The sequence below is a fragment of the Macrobrachium rosenbergii genome, chromosome 2 (genome assembly GCF_040412425.1).
Source record: "Macrobrachium rosenbergii isolate ZJJX-2024 chromosome 2, ASM4041242v1, whole genome shotgun sequence".
Lineage (NCBI taxonomy): Eukaryota > Metazoa > Arthropoda > Malacostraca > Decapoda > Palaemonidae > Macrobrachium > Macrobrachium rosenbergii.
This window is the reverse complement of record NC_089742.1, coordinates 79,992,924-80,015,883: the sequence shown is the minus strand read 5'-3', so window position 1 is coordinate 80,015,883 and position 22,960 is coordinate 79,992,924.

The following is a 22,960-nucleotide window of genomic DNA, read 5'->3' as shown; positions in this document are numbered from 1 at the left end:
AGATGTTTGAGAATGTGTCCGGCAATTCAGGCACCGACCTCACTTTCTCAGGTGCAAACTTTAGTTGCTGTCTTTCCTGTCCAGTGTTCTCCTTGGTGGGGTGCTGAAATATGGAGATGCTAGTTCCATGGAAGGAGGTAGTGGCAGTAGTTGCAGATGGGTTGTGGTTGATGTTGTCCATCACTGCAGTGGTGAACAACCCTTTTCGCAGTACTGGGGACAGACCACACCCTCCTCCACATATTTGCTAACTGTGGCATCTCCTAACTGTGCAGAGACCTCCAGTACTCTGTCATAAGAGATACTGAGGCCATACTGATGTAGCATTTCAACCAGGTTTTCTTCCTGGTTTTGGCATAGACTGAGAGTCCCATGTAGACTGGGAATGGTGTTTCTCTGTCTTTGGAGTGTCTATGAGTTGTTGCTCCCTCTTTGTATCGGGAGTAGCAGTTGAACTGCATGAGCTGTGCAATGGCCTGGTCTGACTTTGATGCTCCAAATCGTAACTGTGACTTGATGTCAGCCCCATGCTCAACCATCCCTACAAACTGGAGCAGGAGAGGAGGCACAGAATTTCGTACACAAGCCTCAGAAAATGTGCCATCAAACCGTGACTGATGATCAAGTATAGACTTTCTGAGAATATTTGCTGCTTTAGCAATGATAACTGCCTCTGAAAGATCAGATGATTGAGCAAGTGCTTTTCCCACATCCTTTTGAAATGCAAGTAATACATCTCTGCCAGATTTATGAGCCTCAAGTTCTGGAATTTCTGCCAGAACTTTGTCTTTGAGTCTCGTGGAATTTACACTTGGTGACTCTACACCTAATTGTTCCAGACGTTGTTGGTAGAGGTGGCAAATATCTGCCAGCCGAAATGTGACTGGATCATCTGAACAAAGGTTGTTTTCAACAATGTATGTCATCAGTTCTGACAGAACTAGTGGATACACATCTGATTCTGACTCAGTGCTACCTTGGTCTTTCTCAAGGCTCCTCAGGTAGGACCTTTTTCTGTTGTAGAGGGCACAAAGACAGGCATGGTGATACTTAAACTCCTGTGCAATGACATCCCCACCAGTCAACTTAGCAAGGAGCTTGCCATCACTAAGTATCTCTGCACATTCACGCAATTTCAAGTCAAGGCCCTTAGTACTAGCCTGTCTGAGATCAGATGCAGGTGTCACTTTTCACAGAAAATGCAAACTTCATTGTCATGACTGGTTCGGCGCAGTTTTGCACGACTAGTCTCAGTGTTGCTGGTCTGGTCATTGGATTGTCGCTTTCTTGCACGGTCCAGTTTAGTGTTGTTAAACAACAAGCGACAGTTCACATGGTATTTTGCTGCATTTTTCCTGAGAGTGGCCTCTATGCCATCACCTTCATCCAGCCTTGCTGGATCCATTATCAGTGGCATTTCATTAATTTCACTGAACATGGGAATGTTCCTTGCCAGCATTGTGTACCCATCATGGTCTAGGACATGATGACTTGGAGGTGATGTCAAGTGCTCACCTCTTTTGTCCTTCTGACAAAGACAACACAAACTCCAGTTTGTTTTTCTACTGCTCAATATTGGATTGGCATCACATTCTGCCATGATTTCACTTTTGATTAAGGCCGAGGGGTTATCCTTTTACCACCTTAAACAAACCTAAGCTTGCTGTACGCTTTTCACAATAAACGCTACGTGCATGGAAGAAAGCGCTAGAAAGTTGAACGAAGCCAGCGATGCCATGGAACTAGTAGGAAAAATTTCAAGGTCAATGCAGGTTACATACTCTGCGTTCAAGTACCAGCAAACTTGACCTGAAAAATGTTAATTATCAAAAATGAAAAATATCAGCATGCAACTTGCTCACTTCGCTTCATACCAGAGAAGTTGGTCTAACAGTCCTTTCATCTACGTCAACTAGCTTCCACCCGTTATCCTATTTTCTTCCAAGTATTTTGCTGTCATCCAATTACCCACATTCTGCTACCTATTCTGTGACTCGGCTAATCTCTTATCCTATCATTAATCTGATATATTTACTCCCAAATGCCTGTATTTCGGTGGGAGATTCGTATGAAAACTCAAGTAAAGCCGGTCATCTTCGATGCTTTTGAAGTATTATCAGGAGCAGAGATTTATCTCTTAAAATGAAATGACTGAAGTGAAATTAGGAAGGTGATTAGACTCTGAAATCAAGCTCTTCTTGTCATCTTGTTATGGAAATATAGCGGAAGCGTAGATGAGGCAAGTGAGCTTATAAACTCGTTAGCATAAATATAAATATCATGAATATAAATACTGCGGCGAACAACTTGTTTCACATGCTCTTTTAACCATCCATTCACTGACACATAATAGCCTGTGTAGAGGCTTGAAGCTGGAATAAAGTTTCACAAACTTTTTGTTTTCTGGCAAATTTTCAATGAAAAATTTAAGAGGCGTGTGATTTGCAGCATTACAGTGAAATAACGAGATATAGAGGTTTCCTTGTTTATGTACTCTTATGCTTTAGTTATTTGTTAAGCGACGAATTTGTTATCTACTATATTTACCTTATCTTAGTTTTACTCTTCTGGTTGGTTCAGTACCATAGGATTGTATGAACCTAACTATGAATAGCAACAACAACAACAACAACAACATCAGGATATATAAGGATGTAGCATCCTCTGATTTACTTGTGAGAGCTATAAACGTTAAGCTTCCTATTCTCAAGGTCATCGTCATCCATACGGAAGATGCCTACCTTCGTCTCTCTGTCTTCACGGACAAAGCAAATGTTTCAACAGGTCATGAGCAGTCCCATCAGAGTCTGTGTAAGGCAACCCTTATCCATTGTTCGCATGGCACTATTCCTGTCAAGAACTTGGACAGGTGGCACAAGTCCTGGTCATAATAGATACTTCAACCGTGATTTAGATTAAGAAACCAGGGTGGAAAGGACAGGGTGTCGAAAACAGAAATCATTCTAAGAGCAATCGAGAGGATGAATACACTCTAAAACATCATCACCTAAAGCGTCACTAGTTCTGGCCCAGACAAGTCCATCAAACCTATAGTTTGCTTTGACAAAAAAAAAAAAAAAAAAAAAAAAAAAAAAAAAAAAAAAAAGACAAGCTTTCTAATAAAATATGACTCGTTCCACCTCAGCGTGGCTCCTCTAAGAGAACGAACATGATCTTTTAATTTCAATATTCCGTCCGCGTGTGTCTCGGCACCTAAGTAAGGATGACCTCTGTGCGCCTCACCAAGAGGATTTCGTGCCTCGTTCAAGATGCCGCCATTAGGAAGGAATGCGAAGATACCCTTGGCACTATTCCAACCAGACAAAGTCATAGTCAAGCCGTCGAGGCAGCTACATATATCAAAGCTGAAGCAATCCTTGAATAATAATAATAATAATAATAATAATAATAATAATAATAATAATAATAATAATAATAATAATAATCCAGGGTGTGCATTGCTTTACATTAAATGTACACACATGCCTACACATTCATTAACTCATTATACACAGAAGTTACTCAAAGATCAAATGTTAGGAAAGTCAATTTTAGTTAGGGACCGTTGTAAAATTTGGCTGATGAAAGATGAATAGAGAGTATATTCAGTAGAATTAACTATTAGAATCTCAGTCATTTTCGTACTTTTCGTTTTGTCTTCTTTATTGCCGTATGGTACGTAACATACGTTACATCTAAAGAGAATGATTCAGCCAAGATGTGAAACAGGCTTCTTTAAAACAAGGATTTTATCTTTTAGCTCACATGATATATACTGTATATATATATATATATATATATATATATATATATATATATATATATATATATATATATATATATATATATATATATATATATATATATATATATATATATATATATATATATATATATATATATATATATATGTGTGTGTGTGTGTATATATATATATATATATATATATATATATATATATATATATATATATATATATATATATATATATATATATATATATATATATATATTCAGAGAGAGAGAGAGAGAGAGAGCGAGAGCGAGAGAGAGTAATGGTTTTAAAACAAAACAGGAGAAAGGATTCAGCCGACAATGACTCCCTTGGAAGCACAATCCTTGCATGGATTTTACGGATCGGGGGAAATACCAAGGATATCATCTACGTATATCCTTGATGAAACGTGGTAAATATGATGTGTAGAAAACAAATAGGAAACTAGTAACACTGCCAAAAGAAGAAAGAAAGATACGTCTCTGTTTTTATAAATGGAAGAAACATTCTTCAAACCAGCTTTTTATACAGCTAGAAATATTTGTATTATTACTTTTCCCTTTACGTTATCCTGATTCAATGAATGAGATAAGATTCCAGTTCAAGAGTGGCCCTATCTATTCAATCTACCCTTCTGTGCCTAAGAATATTTCAAGGTATTCAAGCTTAAGTGATACTCAACCCTAAGACTTTCGTAATTAGTACAGACTCCTGCCACTTTCAGAGAATAATTTTCCAACCTGGAGCCTTTTGTAAATATAGTCTAGACCCAGGGCTATTTGGAGATGAAGTCTAAGTCTCCTCTTTTGGACAATCCTTGCAGGTTTTGTTTTTTTAAAGAATGAAAATCAACTCTATATGAGGAAGTTTTAAAGAATTCACTTTCCGTTTGCAACCTGTCTCTAAATGTAAGCTGCAAGTTATGCAACAGTTGTAGCTAGACTACTTATAAATTCGGCCTACTCATATTATTCTCTGAAAGTAAACATGACATTCTACTCTCTCTTCTGCATCTAATGAACTGAATTAATTACCTGAATTGTTTATGAAGGAAAGCGTAATATACCCTACTTTGAGAACTAAAGCACCTTATCTGATATTCATTATTAGCAAACAAACCATTACAATGACAAAGCACTTGGCTTTTTCGAGTAAATATCGTCTCTCAGGTCAACGAAAAAAAGAACGTATATCTTTGCTGGTGCTATATATAAACAATAATGTGTTGAAAATGTATAGTTTGTTGCTTGATATTTAGTTTTTCATGTTACTTTGGCTTAAACACACTAAATGCAGTAATCGTTTTCTTTATTAATAGTCTTACTGAACTACTGTCAAACTATGAATTTTTAAAAATTTTGGAATTTAGATAACAAATAAGATGACTCTAAGTTTCATCTGTATGAATTATGTCAAATAAGCTGTCTTTGCAAAAAAACATTAAAGTGGTTCGCTATGAAGGTAGTCTTTCAAAGTGGATTGCTTTTTTCCAAGTCTCTTCACCAGGGAATAAAATCCCAAATTTCTGATTTGAAGTAAATGTTACAGTATACACACGTTTGAACACCAAGCTGTCCTAAAGGTAAACGTATGATGATTTCGTCTTACGACCGCTTAAAATACTTGGAGTATTTCTGAAAAGTAATATGCCCTAATTCTCAGAAATGTAAGGTAAAAGATCCACAATGAAATATCTGTTATAAAACTACTTGTGTATTAAAAATATATATGTATAACAACTTGGAGCTTTCGCTCAGCTACTGTACATGTCTTATTTTGGTGAGCAAGTCCAGAGTAGCTGGACAAAAGCCGTATGGTTTTGCTACATACATATTTGGAATACGCAAGAAGTATTATAACGTGTTTCACTGTGAATATTAACCTGCTTTTACTATGCTGCTTGAAAGTTGGATTAATATTAAACATAAACTCTTCACCTTTGATATTTCCTACTGTATTTCACGGTTCACTCGTCGACCCATATTCTCGTATAACGATTTTGCACCTTTTAAGCCTCTCCTTATTCACGGACGCAGATATTGGTTTTATGCACAGCTTGAATAACTTAAAGGGGTAAAATATCTCCTCTTAATCACGTACAATATCTCTCGCAAATACATTGCCGTAATATTTAAGATCCAGATACTATACAAGAATAATCTCCCTTATTCGTCCCCCAGCAATAGTACCTTGAGACACTAGATATTCCAGTTTCAATTTTCATCTTGATAAAAGTCCTTAATTACGCTATTCACTTACAGATAACTACTTAAATCCATTATTATGAGCTTAAACGCTCCATCTTGTGATGGAAATTTTGGAAATGGTGCATGTTATATCCACCATACCGATGCATAGTATTCTCTTTATTCATACATACATATATACAATACACACATATTACATATATATATATATATATATATATATATATATATATATATATATATATATATATATATATATATATATATATATATATGTATATATGTGTGTGTGTGCATCTATCTATCTAACTATCTATCTATCTATCTATCTATCTATATATATATTATTTCTAGTTCCAACGTACCATAAAATAATTACAAGTACTCTCGTCAGTACTGTTTGTGAACCGTCAGCGGAATCCGAGAATTAACCAAAATTCCTCTTATTGATTTATGTCATTTGTTTTTAAAGTAGGATTTAAAAGACACAAAAAAACTACCACGACCTTCACTGAAATGAAAACCCACTAAAAAAGAAGGCAAAAAAATATTAGGTCGCCTTAAAAAAGCGATGCAGGTCTAGGCCACGTTAATGGATACAACCTGTTCTCTGTGCATTTTACCAGCCTCGCTGGAGTAGAGTTGCTTAATGAGTGGAGGAATGAATTATGCAGTGGGGAAAATTACCGCCGGCTTTTGTATGAAATATGAAGTATACGGTTTTCTGAATTTTCAAATGAATATTTTGATGATCCATTTCCTGATATAAAAAAGAATAATAAAATAGAGTGAAAATATTGTCAGGTGCTTTGGCTTTTCATATCACAGAAATGTTATTTTTTTAATAATATCTAATTATATAAAACATATAAACACAAACACACACATATATACACAGTATATATATATATATATATATATATATATATATATATATATATATATATATATATATATATATATATATATATATATATATACATATATATATACATATATATATACATATATATATATATATATATATATATATATATATATATATATATATATATATATATATATATATATATAACCAATATTTGCGTCCGTGAATAAGGAGAGGCCTAAAAGTTGTAAAATCATTACACGAGATTATGAGTCGGCGAGCGTGTGTGTGTGTGTGTGTGTGTGTGAGTACGTTTCCAGGATGGTGTATTCCATCTGACGACAAACACAGCAGATGAATGTGGATGTAATTTTTTGTTTATAACTGTTTATACAAAAACTAAATGAAGCAATGCAACACTACAGAAAGGGAGGCTCAGGAGGGAAGGTCTTACTTCTAATAGATTAAGAACATTGTGATAACATTATTTAATCAAATAATATCACACTTAAACAGTGCTATGCGTCAATAGAAAAGAAATATATTTCTGAGAGCTGATTCTGAACTATTATTCTCATACTCTGTCTAGATTTAAAAGAGTTCAGGATAAGCATCTGGCATTATGATTTTAGAATTGCAAAATCGCTGATGAATAAATTTTACATCACGTGGCCCGTACAATTCACACGCAGCCACTCATGCACTCGAGCGCGCACGCGCAAACACACACACACATACACACACGCACACACACACATTTATATACATATGTGTGTATACATGTGTATATATGTATATTCGTTTGTATATATGCACTGGTTGAAATGAAAGTAGTTGGGTACACATGCACCAGATATTCACAAATACGAGCACCAAATTAGGAGAAACGGATGTTAGCACATTATTTCACTTGGGTTTACAAAGCGAAACATTGGCGAACACCAGATTTTTCTGTAAGTAAAGTCTTACACATGCATTCAGACATAAGTTAGCTAATCTAAATATTCATATAGCTTCAGAAAGCCTTACTTGCCTGCTCACGTCCCCAAAGAGTTAGGGACTTATGATTTCATACCCACAGAGACTTAGGAAACTTAGGAGTTAGGATATTCATAGACTCAGCGGCTTAGGGAATTAAATATTCTGCTGACTTGGCAAATTGAAGCCCTATAAAGGCCAATATGTAACATTGCACATTTAAGCAAAAATGGATTAGGTACTGAAACAATGGGATTAAGGTATAAACATACCTACACCTTGAGATTTTTATATCTGTTAAGCGACAAAACTAAACGTATTTTCATCAGGCATGCAATTTAAAGAGCCTACATATACTGTGAGACATACACAGTTCTGCATTATAACAGGGTTTTGCCGGTAATCCTCGAGTAAGAAATTCAACAGAAATAAAGTCGGCGTAACTATTTAAAGTAGTCCTTAAACTGAATAAGAAATTTTATTTAAGAACCATCAGAAATGTTCAAACTTATGAACCGAAGTATCGACATCTTTATTTCCTCAGGATCACTGGTGTCACATTTTGCATAGTTAACATGTAAATTAGTAAATGAATTATTGAGCGGTGTGTTAACACTTTTGAATGTGCGCGTGAATCTAAAATAAGTGCTAACCGCAATTTTACGGGTTTAGCCTAGATTTCACCAGATTCAATAGCTTCTGGGATAAGGGAGCTAGGAACTTTGACATAAGCATGGAAGATTCTCAACTATGTAATGTGTTACGTACGAATATATACTAAATTTGAAATTAAGAAGAAAATATTTCCTATTAGAGAAACTGGGATATATACCTTATTAGAGAAAAAAATTTAGGTAACAGCTAGAAGATTTCGTTTTGATTTAATCTGCTAAAAATACAAGAAATATGTAAGTTAACAGGCCGTACTCATTATAGAATAACATTTGATTTTTCCTAACGATTAATAAAAGATAAGCAAGTATCTTTGTTTCATTTATCTTAGAAATCAAATTTCCCTAAGGAGATATTATCTTGTCACACTGGGTCACTATTGATGGGAGACTATTCACTAATAGGAGGGAATCCTCGAAAATACTTGAAAGTTTGCTTGTTTAGAATTAACAACGTTTGCCCCATTTTTATTTAACCTCCTGGAATTGCGCGACTATTTCCATTTGCAGTTAAAATGCTGATTAGTTCGTTAAAATAGTTGATATTTTTTTCTTCACCACATTACGAATATCAATTATTTATATTGATTGGTGTTCGAATTCTGTGTTTTTAACAGAACCTTTTACAGTCGAGTTGCATATGAAATGAAATAATAATGGCAATAATGAAAACACCTAAAGGATTATGATAACTCAGTGTTGGAAGGAAGAAATACAGCCTTCCTCTCAATTTGTTATGCTTCACGCTTTCTGAGTTCGTCTTGCACGCCAATTACAGGAAGAGCCGTAATTAAGCAATTCTATGCAATTTCGGGGAACTGGGAGAGTTTAGACGTATATTGCTTCCTTTATTGTCCCACTTTATTTTTGAAAAGGGTCGTTAAATTCAAGTGCTTCAAAGTCACAGTCCTGTTTCTCGAGGTCTCCTGTAATGAGGTGTTTGCTTTTAATTAAGTTATTCAGTTTTATCATTTCTTTCATCTCTTGCTTCTTCCTTACCGGATACACGAGGTGGGTACAGAACAAAATCTATTACTGGGCTTTGATTAAATCTAAATAATCGTAATGGTCATTAATATATCTTAAATAATAGCAGTGTGGCTTTATTTGTTTTACGTGATTGAGGTATGCTCTGGACTGGTATTGACAGCCAGTTCCTTTAGCAATAATTTCGCAAACGTTACTTATGTAGACTGTCGTTGGTTGTAGCATCCTTTAACATTAATTTCATGGAAGCTATTTACCTAATCTGTCTTTCATTGCTAATGGTGTAAAATTTTAATTCTCAGCTTTTATTTATTTAGACTACCGTCGATTGAAATGTCTTTTAACTTCACCTTCAAAGCGGTAATTTATTTATACTGCTGCTTAATGTTATGTCCATTAACTAATTTCTGTTTTTCAGAGCGGTCGAAGATTTTCAAAAAGAGAATTTACGCTGAACATCATATTCTAATTTTGATTGTTTTCCTGTGCGAGTTGACGCTGCCAGACACGATAGTAACGCCTATATGAAAGCCTTGCATGCGTTTTGTGCACATTGATGGGATATTGATAATTGGTACAGGAAATGTTTGTTATTTATAACGCACGTGTTCCTTTCTCTCTATTTTATATTACTTACTGGTTGGTACGCGGAGGGGGCAAGGATACGTGGGAACGTTTCCTGCTAAATATTTTCCAATGAATTTTTGCTTTATTAAGAGGAATTACTTAAAATGAAATGGAGAATATATAAAACAGGATAAAGAAATCATCCTGGTTTGTGGTAGGAAATGAATCGAATAATAGTTTCTTTTTCTAAATTTTAACACACTGCTCATGTAAAACGGTAGTCATATAAGCTTTCCCGCTTTAAGAAATAATTTACAATTCTTGTGGCCTTTGGGTGTTCTATGTATATTTATACACACGCATACACACATACACACGCACACACACACTCTCTCTCTCTCTCTCTCTCTCTCTCTCTCTCTCTCTCTCTCTCTCTCTCTCTCTCTCTCTATATATATATATATATATATATATATATATATATATATATAATTTCGGACTCACATAGAGAGGTTCACTTAGCAGCGCCCTTGCCTTTCTATTGAAAGACCTGGATTCGATCCCAGTGTGAGTCTGTAATCTATTTCTGTTCCACACGTGACTGTGCTGATTAATATATATATATATATATATATATATATATATATATATATATATATATATATATATATATATATATATATATACATGTATGCGAATACCACAGGATAATGACAGGCAGAAGTTAAGTACCAAGCGCTTTCACGTGGTTGTTCACGCATCTTCGGGGCAGAAATGAGACACAGTTGAAAAAAAAGGTTACATGGTAAAAAATAAAAACAAGAATACCAGATGGTTAATTGTCAAAGGATAATAAATAAAGTGGTAATCCAGGATAATCCGGGATCACGCGGTCACAAACTAAAGCCATAGACTTAACCATAAGAGATGCGGAAGCATAGCCATACAAAATCCAAAAACTTGTGAAAAACTGAATAATAATTTTGTTGCTTATATTTATCAACAACTTTTTTAATTATGAAGGCACCGAGTGTAAAAAAACCAGGACTTAAATTTAGAACACTTCCATTATTTGACTTGATAGAACAAGGTTCGATGATAATCCTTTTAACTGTGTCATTACACGGGACTAAGGATCTTGCTTCACTCCAGTTAACAGTATGAACTAAATCTCTCATATTATATGTACGAACAATGAATTCGATATTTGGCCAGTTCTAACAGAATATTGGTGTTGTTTGATTCGTTGTGAAAGTGATTTTCCAGTTTGTCCATAATATATCTTATCGCACTTTTTACAATGGATTTCCTATATGCAGCTAGACACGTCTTTAGGGGATGTTTCTGGCTGCATCCACTGTGATTTTTTTAAATATATATATTTTTTATAAATATTCTGCTGCTCGCCCTCTCTGCATTATTTAGTAAAAAAAAATATATATATATCATTCTAACAAAGATAGGAAGCTCAGCGGGCAGAGGTAGGCTGGGTATATTTAAAAAAAGTAACGTCTTTAGGGGCCTAACACCATAGGGAGGGTCTTACCAAGCAACCTCTAGTAAAGGTGGTCTTAAGCTTCCTTTTGCTTTGTCCTATGCATTCGGCAATGTCTCTGTCAATTTTTCAGACTGCCTCGGGTGATGGATGAAGGTGTAAAAACAGCCCAACGCTACAGTAGCTGACCTGCCCTGAGACCCGATCCGAGTCAGAGAGAGTACCGTCATGACCGAGAACACAAGTCGTGCTTAAGCAAAACTGTGTCCTTTGTCCACCCCCCGCCCTTGTCTTTTCATTAGTGAACAACATTACCATGTGCTTCCCAGAATCTGTATCGGCATTTGCAGTGCGCAAGCACACCACATAACGGTAAGTCGGAAATTGTGGAGTATCTGCTGTTTGCTAATATTTCTTCCCATATATTTCAACATTTCTATTGTTTCCTCTTCACCACCACCTATGATAATATGGTATAACCAATTTACTTTTATGAAGTCTAGTGTAAAAATGATTAATATTGTTTAGTGATCCTGTGTAAACTATTCCCATGCAGTAAATAGGAATTAGGGAAGGTTAAGTAACTAATTTTCAGCATTTCAGGCAGCCTTGTGTCTCGATCCCATTGTTCGAAAGAGAAATAGCCTTTTCCAGTACAAATTGCTTATGATATTAGTAGTACAGACATCCGTTGTGTTATAACTTTACTTGAAGCCAAGGGAAACTTGACTGTGTCTGACGTGGGTGAAGTTTCATGTAATTTCCTCACTAACTGCACATTCTTTCTTTGTTGGGACCAATTGGGAAGTAAGGGGGAGTTTGTTGTAATCCATGTGTTGCAGAGTAACCCTTTATTCCCTGTATTGTTTTTTCCCCTGCTAGCAACCTTATTTAATTAAGTAATTGTCTGTCTTTGAGGTTAACGGTAACTGTAATTGGCAGGTTACGTAGGTCATTGGCAACTCAGGGCCTCATAAATTACATTAATTAATTAATAAAGTCATCAGCCAGACCCCACATGTAACATTGGCGATCTAGCCTAGGATCTAATTAATTTAGAGAAAAGAATCTGGAGTCAAAAGTATTTACACATTAATTCCAAAGAGAAAAATCAGATATTTAATTTCATGCTATTCTTCTAAACAAGGAGACAGTACAGGGCGTAATAATAATAAGAATACCAGTTATAATTAAGAAATTAGCGTAGGTAGGAAAGTGTGCATTGACAGCACATATAATTAACAATTTACAAAACTTAAAGAGAAACACCTTTAGTGCGTTCAAATACCGTGGAACCCACATTCCAGTGAAGGTTGTTGGCCAAGTTATCGTGTGATTGTTAATATTTTGCTACTTTCCCCGGCCAAGGATTAATGCATAATATTGACTTTTGAACGAGTTAACTTGGGACAAATTTCCGAAGTTCGTTGAATTTCAAAAGCAGTAACCGTGTCCACCTATGAAGAAGTTTGATAGAGTGTGACGGAGTTAATAAGTGTTCAGATAGTGAGAAGCATATCAAAATCCAGTGTATTTAACATAGCAACCAAACGGAAATAGTTAATTCCATAATAATTTGCATTTTTAAGTAACGTAAATTCAGTCCTGTCAGGATGTCACAAACCCATTTCCTTGTCTTGCTAGCGGCCCTCAATAAGTGTGACAGCAGCGGACAGCATTAATTGCGCGCGAGAAATAAACGGAGAAAAAGCATAGCTCATAGCAATTTCGTTTTCCATCTCCTTAACGTAAAAATCCTTTGCATTGTTGGTATATTTAGAGTAAATCTGTTTTCCTGCATTTGCTTCATTCGTTTTGTGAGAGGAATTCGAGTGCTTTGTGTGATTCCATTGTAAAAAAAAGTGCCTCGAGAGTCATGTATTCATCCGCCGAGACCGTTTCCAGACGCATTTGTTTTGAATTTGCTTTGTGCTAACGGGATTTGTCCGACATTTTAGTTGACCACACCCCATGTCCACCATCTTAAAACCGTTGTTGTTATTGTTTGTGTGATCGGATTGTAGCACCACAGTCCTTTAGCCTCTGCCTCATTGCCACTTCGGAAACTACTTTGTGGTGTGTAGTAACCCACCTCGCAAAGTCTTATCCAGATAGACTTCGATAGGTAGAAAATAGGACAGGGTTCCATACAATAGATAAAAGCAAGATATAAAGTAGTCAGGGAATGATAGGTCTTAGTTAGGAAATATACAATATAACAAGTTCCTATACAAATCCACTGGCATAAGAAATCATATAAAGGAAAGAACTTATAATTTTAATCATAACTCCTCAGAGTAAGACACATCTTGGGCTATCGGGAAAGCTATGATTGCTAACCCAATCCCCTAAGAGAGCCCAAGAAGATGTATCTCCCAATAAGAACCCTTCCAGTGTGCACTTATAAAAATTTTACTTAAATTTTCTCAGGCAGCACGAATTTGCTGGCTGAATCTCTCTCTCTCTCTCTTATAGTAAGAATTCCACTTAACCTAACCGAGTGTATGTGACCCTCTTCATAAGAAAGTTCGGGTCGACACTGGGATAATTAATTCAACTAAACCAAATAACCAAACACCTCTGTCCCACAAATAGATGAGTACAAGTTAAGATTTATTACAGTTAGAAACTGTCGGTCATGAGTGAGGTCTTTTACCCAGACTTAAGCAGAAAGTAGCCTTTCCCCCTCTGCATGAGAAGGGGGTAGTAGCACAGCGGGTACTGGGACCAGACACTCACGAGGGCCTCATAAGCACCCACAATTCAATTTTCCTTCCACAGTGCCACTAATCTAAAGCACTGTCATCAACTGAATAGCTTACATCTCTCTCCCTTACCTTCCCTTTCTCTCTCACTGATTTGGTACACTCTGCTGGGGTAGAGTGCATTTTCCTTAAATATAAACTAGTGGACTCAAGTAAAGGGTTCATAGGAACGCACTGGCACCATAGTGCCACCAAGCAAACAAACTATAAAATCAAAACCAGACAAAAGGAACACAGAAGAAAAGTCCTTTTGGTACCTAACCTACACCAGTACATAAGGATACTGAATGCCACCAGTGTGACCTTTACACGGCACACCCAACCACAGTGCCACCTTATTAAAAAGGTGCCACATCCCTGAAGAGTCACCCTAAATCTGAGGGACACTTCCTTGGTGCCCAAGTACGTCCAGTCGACCCAGATAGATGCCCCTCCCCACCAGAACCATGGCAGCAGAGAATTATAAAGCCTTCATGGAGCTGGGGACAGCGGCAAGACTCACCGGATTGGACCTTGCCATGTGGTTCAAGGAGCAGTTGGATGACTTGGCCAAGCGAGAGAAGGAAGAAAGACTAGAATGGAAGAATTATGAAGCCGAACAGAGGAGGTATGAAGAAGAACGGAGGGTGTATGAAGCCGAACAGAGGAGGTATGAAGAAGAACAGAGGGGTATGAGGCTGAACAGAGGCAGCTGGAAGACGAAAGAGAAGAAAGGAGAAGACAGCATGAGTCAGCCATCAAAGAAAAGGAGCTTGAGCTGGAAAGAGCAAAAAAGGAAAATGCCGAAGCTATGGCTAGAACAGCCCCACACCTGCTGCACCAAATGCTCCAATCTCGAGCATTAATTCCCTCATCCCCAAGTGGATTGAGGATGAGCCAGAAGCATGGCTGGAGGAAATCAAGGCACTCTTCGATAACTACAGCACCACCGAGACAGAGAGGGCCTTAGTACTAGCCAAGCACATGGAAGGAAAAGCTAAGGCAGCCCTTTGCTCATTGGAGAAGAGCCAGAGAGGCAACATGGTTGAAGTGCGTAGAATCATCACAAAGGCCTACAAAATAACCCCAGAGAATTGGAGACAGTGGTTCCGAGGTCTTGCCAAGGAAGTCGGCTGGTCCTGGACTGAATGGGCCTGTCACAAGACCCAGTCTGGTACCCGCTGGTTCGACTCCTTGTCTTGCACTACGTTTGAGGAACTCTTCAATTGGACCATGCTGGAAGACCTTTACCAATGTGTGCCTGGGCCCCTTGCTGTATATATCAATGATAAGCAGCCCACCACCCTTATGGAAGCCTGCCGCATGGCCGATTCATGGGAGACCGTCAACCAGTCCCACAGCACATCTCAGCGGTGCAGCATGTCACCTGGTTACCTCTCAGGCTCAACTTGCCTGAAGAATGGATTGCCGCGCAAGCCTACGTGCACCTACTGCAAGAGGGTGGGGACTGCTGAAGCTGATTGCCAATACAAGCTAGGCACCAACAAACAGCCTCCTACTACCAGCCAGAACTCCTCTCCATCTTCATCCAATCAACCCTCTCCACCAACAGTTACTGCAGGCCACCGAGCCCTACAAGAGGCCAGTGCAAATCCTGTGGTGCTGCCAGCCAGCCACTACAGTGCTGGACATCCGGCCTGTCCACATCATGTCCCCACCACCAAGTTCGTCAACCTCATTAGCACCTCATTCTCTGCGGCTGGGCCGCAAAAGGTTCCTTACCCGGAGAGACTGGAGATCCAGTTCATCTCAGTGGCCCCCCCTTACGAGCTCTAGCCTGCCCATGACCCTTCTGGTCACAGTAGACACTGTGGCAGACATTAGCCTGATCTCCAGAGCCCAAGTGCCAGCCGGTGCCATGGTTGACGAGAAAACCCGGTGGGAGATGAAGTGGATAGAGGGCCACACCATTACCGTTCCCACGGTCAAGCTCCAGGTAATGACACCTTGGGGCACGCTACCCCACTGCCTTGGCGTGGTGGGTGGAATTCGGCCCAGAGTGAACTTCCTGTTGGGTCGGGACCTTCTCTGGGGAAGCGCTTCATCAACACCACTTCGCAGCCACGCTACCTCCTCCACGGAGGCCCAGACTGTAGGAGAACCCAATCAAGATGAAAACCCACCTTCCGCCCACCGAGGTGGTTAGCAGAATGGGCATACACTAAACCGTTCTCGGCCTAGCCCTTTCCATTCATGAAGGGGCGGCCAACAAAGAGGTCCTCCCTCTCCCCGAAGAGACATTCAGGAAGAGCAGTACCGCTGTAGGACATGCCAGCAGACAGGCCACTCCACAAATTGGGAGGGCTGCCCAAGTAAGCAACGCCCAGCAGATGCCCCCGAGCAAGACTCTCTGAGGGGCTCTGATCTCCAGCTGGGGCAGGAATCTCTGCCGCAGCCAAATTCAAGCCATCTGTGAGGTGTTGCACCTCCAGACCCCTTGTCAGGCATGCCTGACCCTCAACCGCTGCCAGTGCCGCTTGCGAGCACTGAGCAGTGCCATGCTCCATCCGGCATGGACGTTGAGCCACCAATTAAAGAGGACCCTGTGCCTGGTCCAAATCATGAGGCGGATCCTCCTCTGGGAGAGTCAGGATCCCTCACGGCACTAATCATAGTAACCGGAGAGCCTCTGGCACCCGACACTCCTTCACCAAATCTGTCTCCAGAGGATGAACCCCTGGTGGACCAACCTGTTACACCTTCTCTGGGAGACCAGGAACTGGCCTCCTTGGAAGCAAAGGTCGAGATCGCTGTCGTGCAGGTTGTCGTAGATGCCGGAGTATGGAACCCTTCTGTAGCTTCTGAAGTTACCCCTGACTTCATGCCTGCTAGCCCTTCTGGCCTTTCCCCAGAGTCGGTGACCTCATCACCTCCTAGATCTGACGTAGATAGGCCTTGGAGGAACCAGAAGAAGAAGAAGGGGCGGAAGAGAGCCCAGTAGTTGCAGAACCAAGCGCTCATCCTGGCACTAGTGCCCTCTCGGCGCAGTGCCCTACCATCTTAGAGTGAGCCTGGCCCCTTGCCCAGAGGAGGTAGCCAGTGTGATCTCTTTCTCATACCATAGCCTAGACCAGGTTAAGTACATCGGAGTAGTAACCTTGTCCCTTCCACTTTCCATCGAGCCAGCAGTAATCATGTAAGTAGTGTAACTAAAATCAGAAAATCTAACCTATTGTGAAAAGAGCCACTACGCTCATGATATGCATGGCCTAAGACCTCAGTAGGGCAAGCATTTATCATATGAGGCAAACCTCATGTATTAACCAGTAATTACCAACTGTATTGCAGAAAACCTTGTAATTTAGCTAGTACATTATACCTTATGCTTGGTGCTCATTGGTTAGGATAGGGTTAGGCTAGGGAATACCATAGAATGTACCATTTGGCTAGGTCTCAAACATCACGATTATAGGAGGTAGCATGTAATAACTGTAAGTATCTTTAAGTACAGTTAGAATTCTGTAATATAAGTGATCAGAGCTCATATCCTATCTAGAGTTAGGTAGATCCGTAGCTAGTTAGACTGCATGGGACAAATCTGGTTAGGGGAGAAGAGTAAAGTAATAAAGGTGAACAGTTTGCTTAGTACAGACCTTCACGTCCGAAAGGGAATGAAGGCCTTCTTAAGGGGGGGGAGCTTTTATAAATATTCTGCTGTTCGCCCTCTCTGCACTATTTAGTAAAAAAAAAAAAAATATATATAATTCTAACAAAGACAGGAAGCTCAGCGGGCAGAGAAAGGCTGGGTGTATTTAAAAAAAGTAACGTCTTTAGTTAGCATTAGAGGCCTAACACCAAAGGGAGGGTCTTACCAAGTAACCTCTAGTAAAGGTGGTCTTAAGCTTCCTTTTGCTTTGTCCTATGCATTCGGCAATGTCTCTGTCAATTTTTCAGACTTCCTGGGGCGATGGATGAAGGCGTAAAAACAGCCCAACGCTACAGTAGCTGACCTGCCCTGAGACCCGATCCGAGTCAGAGAGAGTACCGTCATGACCGAGAACGCACGTCGTGCTTAAGTAGAATTGTCTTTTGTCCACCCACCCCCTTGTCTTTCATTAGTGAACAACATTACCATGTGTTTCCCAGAATCCGTATCGGCAGTTGCAGTGCACAAGCAAACCACATAACGGTAAGTCGGAATTTGCGGAGTATCTGCTGTTTGCTAATATTTCTTCCCATATATTTCAACATTTCTATTGTTTCCTCTTCGCCACCATCTATGATAATATGGTATAACCAATTTACTTTTATGAAGTCTAGTGTAAGGATGATTAATATTGTCTAGTGATCCTGTGTAAACTATTCCCATGCAGTAAATAGGAATTAGGGAAGGTTAAGTGAGTAATTTTCAGCATGTCAGGCAGCCTTGTGTCTCGATCCCATTGTTCGGAAGAGAAATAGCCCTTACCAATACTAAATTGCATACGATATCAGTAGTACAGACATCCGTTGTGTTATAACTTTACTTGAAGCAAAGGGAAACTTGACCGTGTCCTACGTGGGTGAAGGTTCATGTAATTTCCTCACTAACAGCACATTCTTTCTTTGTCGGGACCAACTGGGAAGTAAGGGGGAGTTTGTTGTAATCCATGTGTTGCAGGGTAACCCTTTATTCCCTATATTGTTTTTCCCAAGGCTGGCGACCTTATTTAATTAAGTAATTGTCTGTCTTTAAGGTTAAGGTAACTTTCATTGGCAACTCAGGCCTCATAAATTACATTAATTAATTAATAAACTCATCAATAAACCCCACATGTTATATATATATATATATATATATATATATATATATATATATATATATATATATATATATATATATATATATATATATATATATATATATATCATATCATATATGTAATATTGATGTGATAATAATGAAGGCAAGGAAAAATTCTATATATAGCATGGCATGTATTCTTCATTACCATGGAAGAGAGAGAACAAACAATACGTTGTGAATAGTTTTCCTCGATAAATACCATGAAATCATATGACGATATTGAAAGACTCCTTGTCAGTGTAATAACTTTAATATTCATGTATCAGTTTGCCTGAATCTTTTGTACTTTATATATATTGAGAGGATAGTAATTAATTAGTCTTCCCATTTTTAGGTCAACTGTAAAAACAAAAGCACAAGAGTAAAACAGGAAATAAAATGAAAGAAAATCACAAATAATTGTAACAAACTGTTTCAGTACATGATGCAACCAAGCTGCAAATGACGCCCTAAAATCACTTTCCAAATCGGGGTCGTTTTGACGCAACTGCAGTGAAGTTAAACATTGACATTGAGCTTTTCAATAGGAAAACATGCTGTTTAGAGAAGGGCTGTCGGCCAAAGCCATTCAGTACTGAACTATTGTTTAGAAATTGTTCAGGCTCGCTTTCGACGGAGTAGCAGACACCATCGTAAGTTAATAAGTTCCTCAATTTCTGTTTACCACGATCAATGGTTTCTCTCCAATTTACTTTCCAGGCTTGCATAATCGACCCCGATCCCAGAACTCAACCTGAACTATTAATCTCGATTAAGGAACTACAAACTTTTTAGCCGTCTGAGCAGCTATGTCTGACTGCTAGTCTCGTCATAGTTCTTAGATTATCAAAAGTTTTTTTGATGGATTTACAAACTATTCAGCTGCGTGAGCGTCCACGTCTGTTTGCCTGTCTATATCTTGATGACGCTGAGACCATTCAGTTATGTGAATTCAAATGTTTGTCTGTCTGTGTGTGCCTATAAGGTTTCAAAAACTACTCTGTCTGTCTGGATGTCCGTCTGTCCCTAACTTATCAGGGAATTCCAAGATTCCGAATTTTAAAAAAGAGCTAATCATCCTTTTAATGAAAATGAATAGTGATATTGATAATTTTTTTCTTTTTTATTGCGGCTGTTGCAGATTTATAAAATTCATATCAAGTGCTCCGGAACCTGAGATTTATGTTTTTCTCACCCCAGTCTGCACGAAACTTAATAAGTATTCTGTGAATGAAAGGTACTTGGATGTCATGCAGTTTTTTACCTGCAGTATTTTAAGCGAATCCGGACAAATAACTGAGCCTGTTGGTTATGTGCTGATGCGGGATGGCGAAAGTGCGGCTGTGAATTCTCCGGTTGCTTTTGGCTGGCTGGCCAAGTTAAAAAAAAAAATGGCCGGAAATGAAGAAAATATTCAAAGTATTTCGTAGTTTTTAATCAATGACATTTTTTGACGCAACATATTTTTACGATGCTCTGTTTGTCGTTTAATGGCTTACTCTTGATACTACTAATTCTCATTTTCAAGCACGATGCCATTATTATATTAAATATATGGGTTATTATGTGTCCTTATATGAAACTGCCGCTAGCTCAGGTCTTTACCTGAGTATCCTGTAAGACATTTTGATGATTGTTCCAAGTAAATGATTACAGTATATTTACCAGCATGAAGTGTGTGTGTGTTTATATATATATATATATATATATATATATATATATATATATATATATATATATATATATATATCCAATATATATAAAATATTACTTTTATAAACGTCCTTTAACTATCTAATATTTACTCGGAAATAATATATTTTCATATATGCAGGAAGTTACTGAAGGAATTTTTATCCGATAATAAGTTCGTCGTCTCGTGGGCTACGAACTTATTATCGACTAAAAATTTAGATTAACTTCTGGTAACGTATATGAAAATATATTATTTCGAGGTAATTGAATTAGATATTAAAGGACGTTTGTAGCATTGATTGAATATGAATCACGGTGATGTGATAAAAAAGTCAATATATATATATATATATATATATATATATATATATATATATATATATATATATATATATATATATATATATATATTGTAACGACCTGAGTGGGCCGTTATGCAGGTTCTTTAACATACTCAGGACGGGCTGTCATGACTGACGGCAGATGCAACAAACAAAGGAGGGAAAACAACAAAAACAATAAAATGAGCTTAATATGAATTTATTTATAATATTTACAAGTGAGTCAGGTCTGGCAAAAAGATAAAACCATAAATACAAAAAAAAGCCAAAAGGCAGCACTAAACAAAATCCAGTTAAAATAAACAAAAAACAGTAGCTTTAAAAAAAAAAGGCAAAAATAAACAACAGCAGGCAGAAAAAAATACCAAACATACGTCCTCCATCGGGTCACCAAGACAGCCCTCAGCTGCACAACAGGGACAAGACCCCACAAACCAGAATACCCCGATGGAGACGTCAGGACAGCCTCACGCTGTCATCAAAGATGAGCAGCTCGTGGTCACACGACTACTCATGGTCACACTCCACCTCTACGTCGTGCTCCACTTCGTAGCCGTGCTCCCAATTTGCTGCTCAAAAACTCGACCAACGTCGACTCCAAGAAACTGCCTGCTGCTGCTGCCACTGCCGCTACTTTGCTGCCCTACCAGACCCGACTGAAGAAAGAAAACGGCAGCTCACTGACGAAAACATCAAAACATAAAAAAACTTGAAGGTAAGGAGGCAGCAATCCACAAAAGGGAACGAGCGGGGAACCAGCAGTTCCGCAAAACCATCACTTAACGTGACACCTCCCCACCTAAAAGAAAAAAAAAAGATTTTTTTTTTTACACTCATGATCCCTCCAATGCCGTAACAACCCCGCCAGCCAAAACAGAGCCGCCTGTCACGGTCGCCATTGTAACGACGAGTGGGCCGTTATGCAGGTTCTTTAACATACTCAGGACGGGGCTGTCATGACTGACGGCAGATGCAACAAACAAAGGAGGGGAAAACAACAAAAACAATAAAATGAGCTTAATATGAATTTATTTATAATATTTACAAGTGAGTCAGGTCTGGCAAAAGATAAAACCATAAATACAAAAAAAAGCCAAAAGGCAGCACTAAACAAAATCCAGTTAAAATAAACAAAAAAGTAGCTTTAAAAAAAAAAAGGCAAAAATAAACAACAGCAGGCAGAAAAAAATACCAAACATACGTCCTCCATCGGGTCACCAAGACAGCCCTCAGCTGCACAACAGGGACAAGACCCCACAAACCAGAATACCCCCGATGGAGACGTCAGGACAGCCTCACTGTCATCAAAGATGAGCAGCTCGTGGTCACACGACTACTCATGGTCACACTCCACCTCTACGTCGTGCTCCACTTCTGTAGCCGTGCTCCAATTTGTTGCTCAAAACTCGACCAACGTCGACTCCAAGAAACTGCCTGCTGCTGCTGCCATGGGGCCGCTACTTTTGCTGCCCTACCAGACCCGACTGAAGAAAAGAAAAACGGCAGCTCACTGACGAAAACATCAAAACAAAAAAACTTGAAGGTAAGGAGGCAGCAATCCACAAAGGGAACGAGCGGGGAACCAGCAGTTCCCTGCAAAAACCATCACTTAACGTGACATATATCATATATATATATATATATATATATATATATATATATATATATATATATATATATTATACATACGTATTACATATAATTATGCATACACACTTACATATACTGTATATATATATATATATATATATATATATACACATATATATATTATATATATATATATATATCTATATTCTATATATATATATAATATATATATATATATATATATATATATATATAT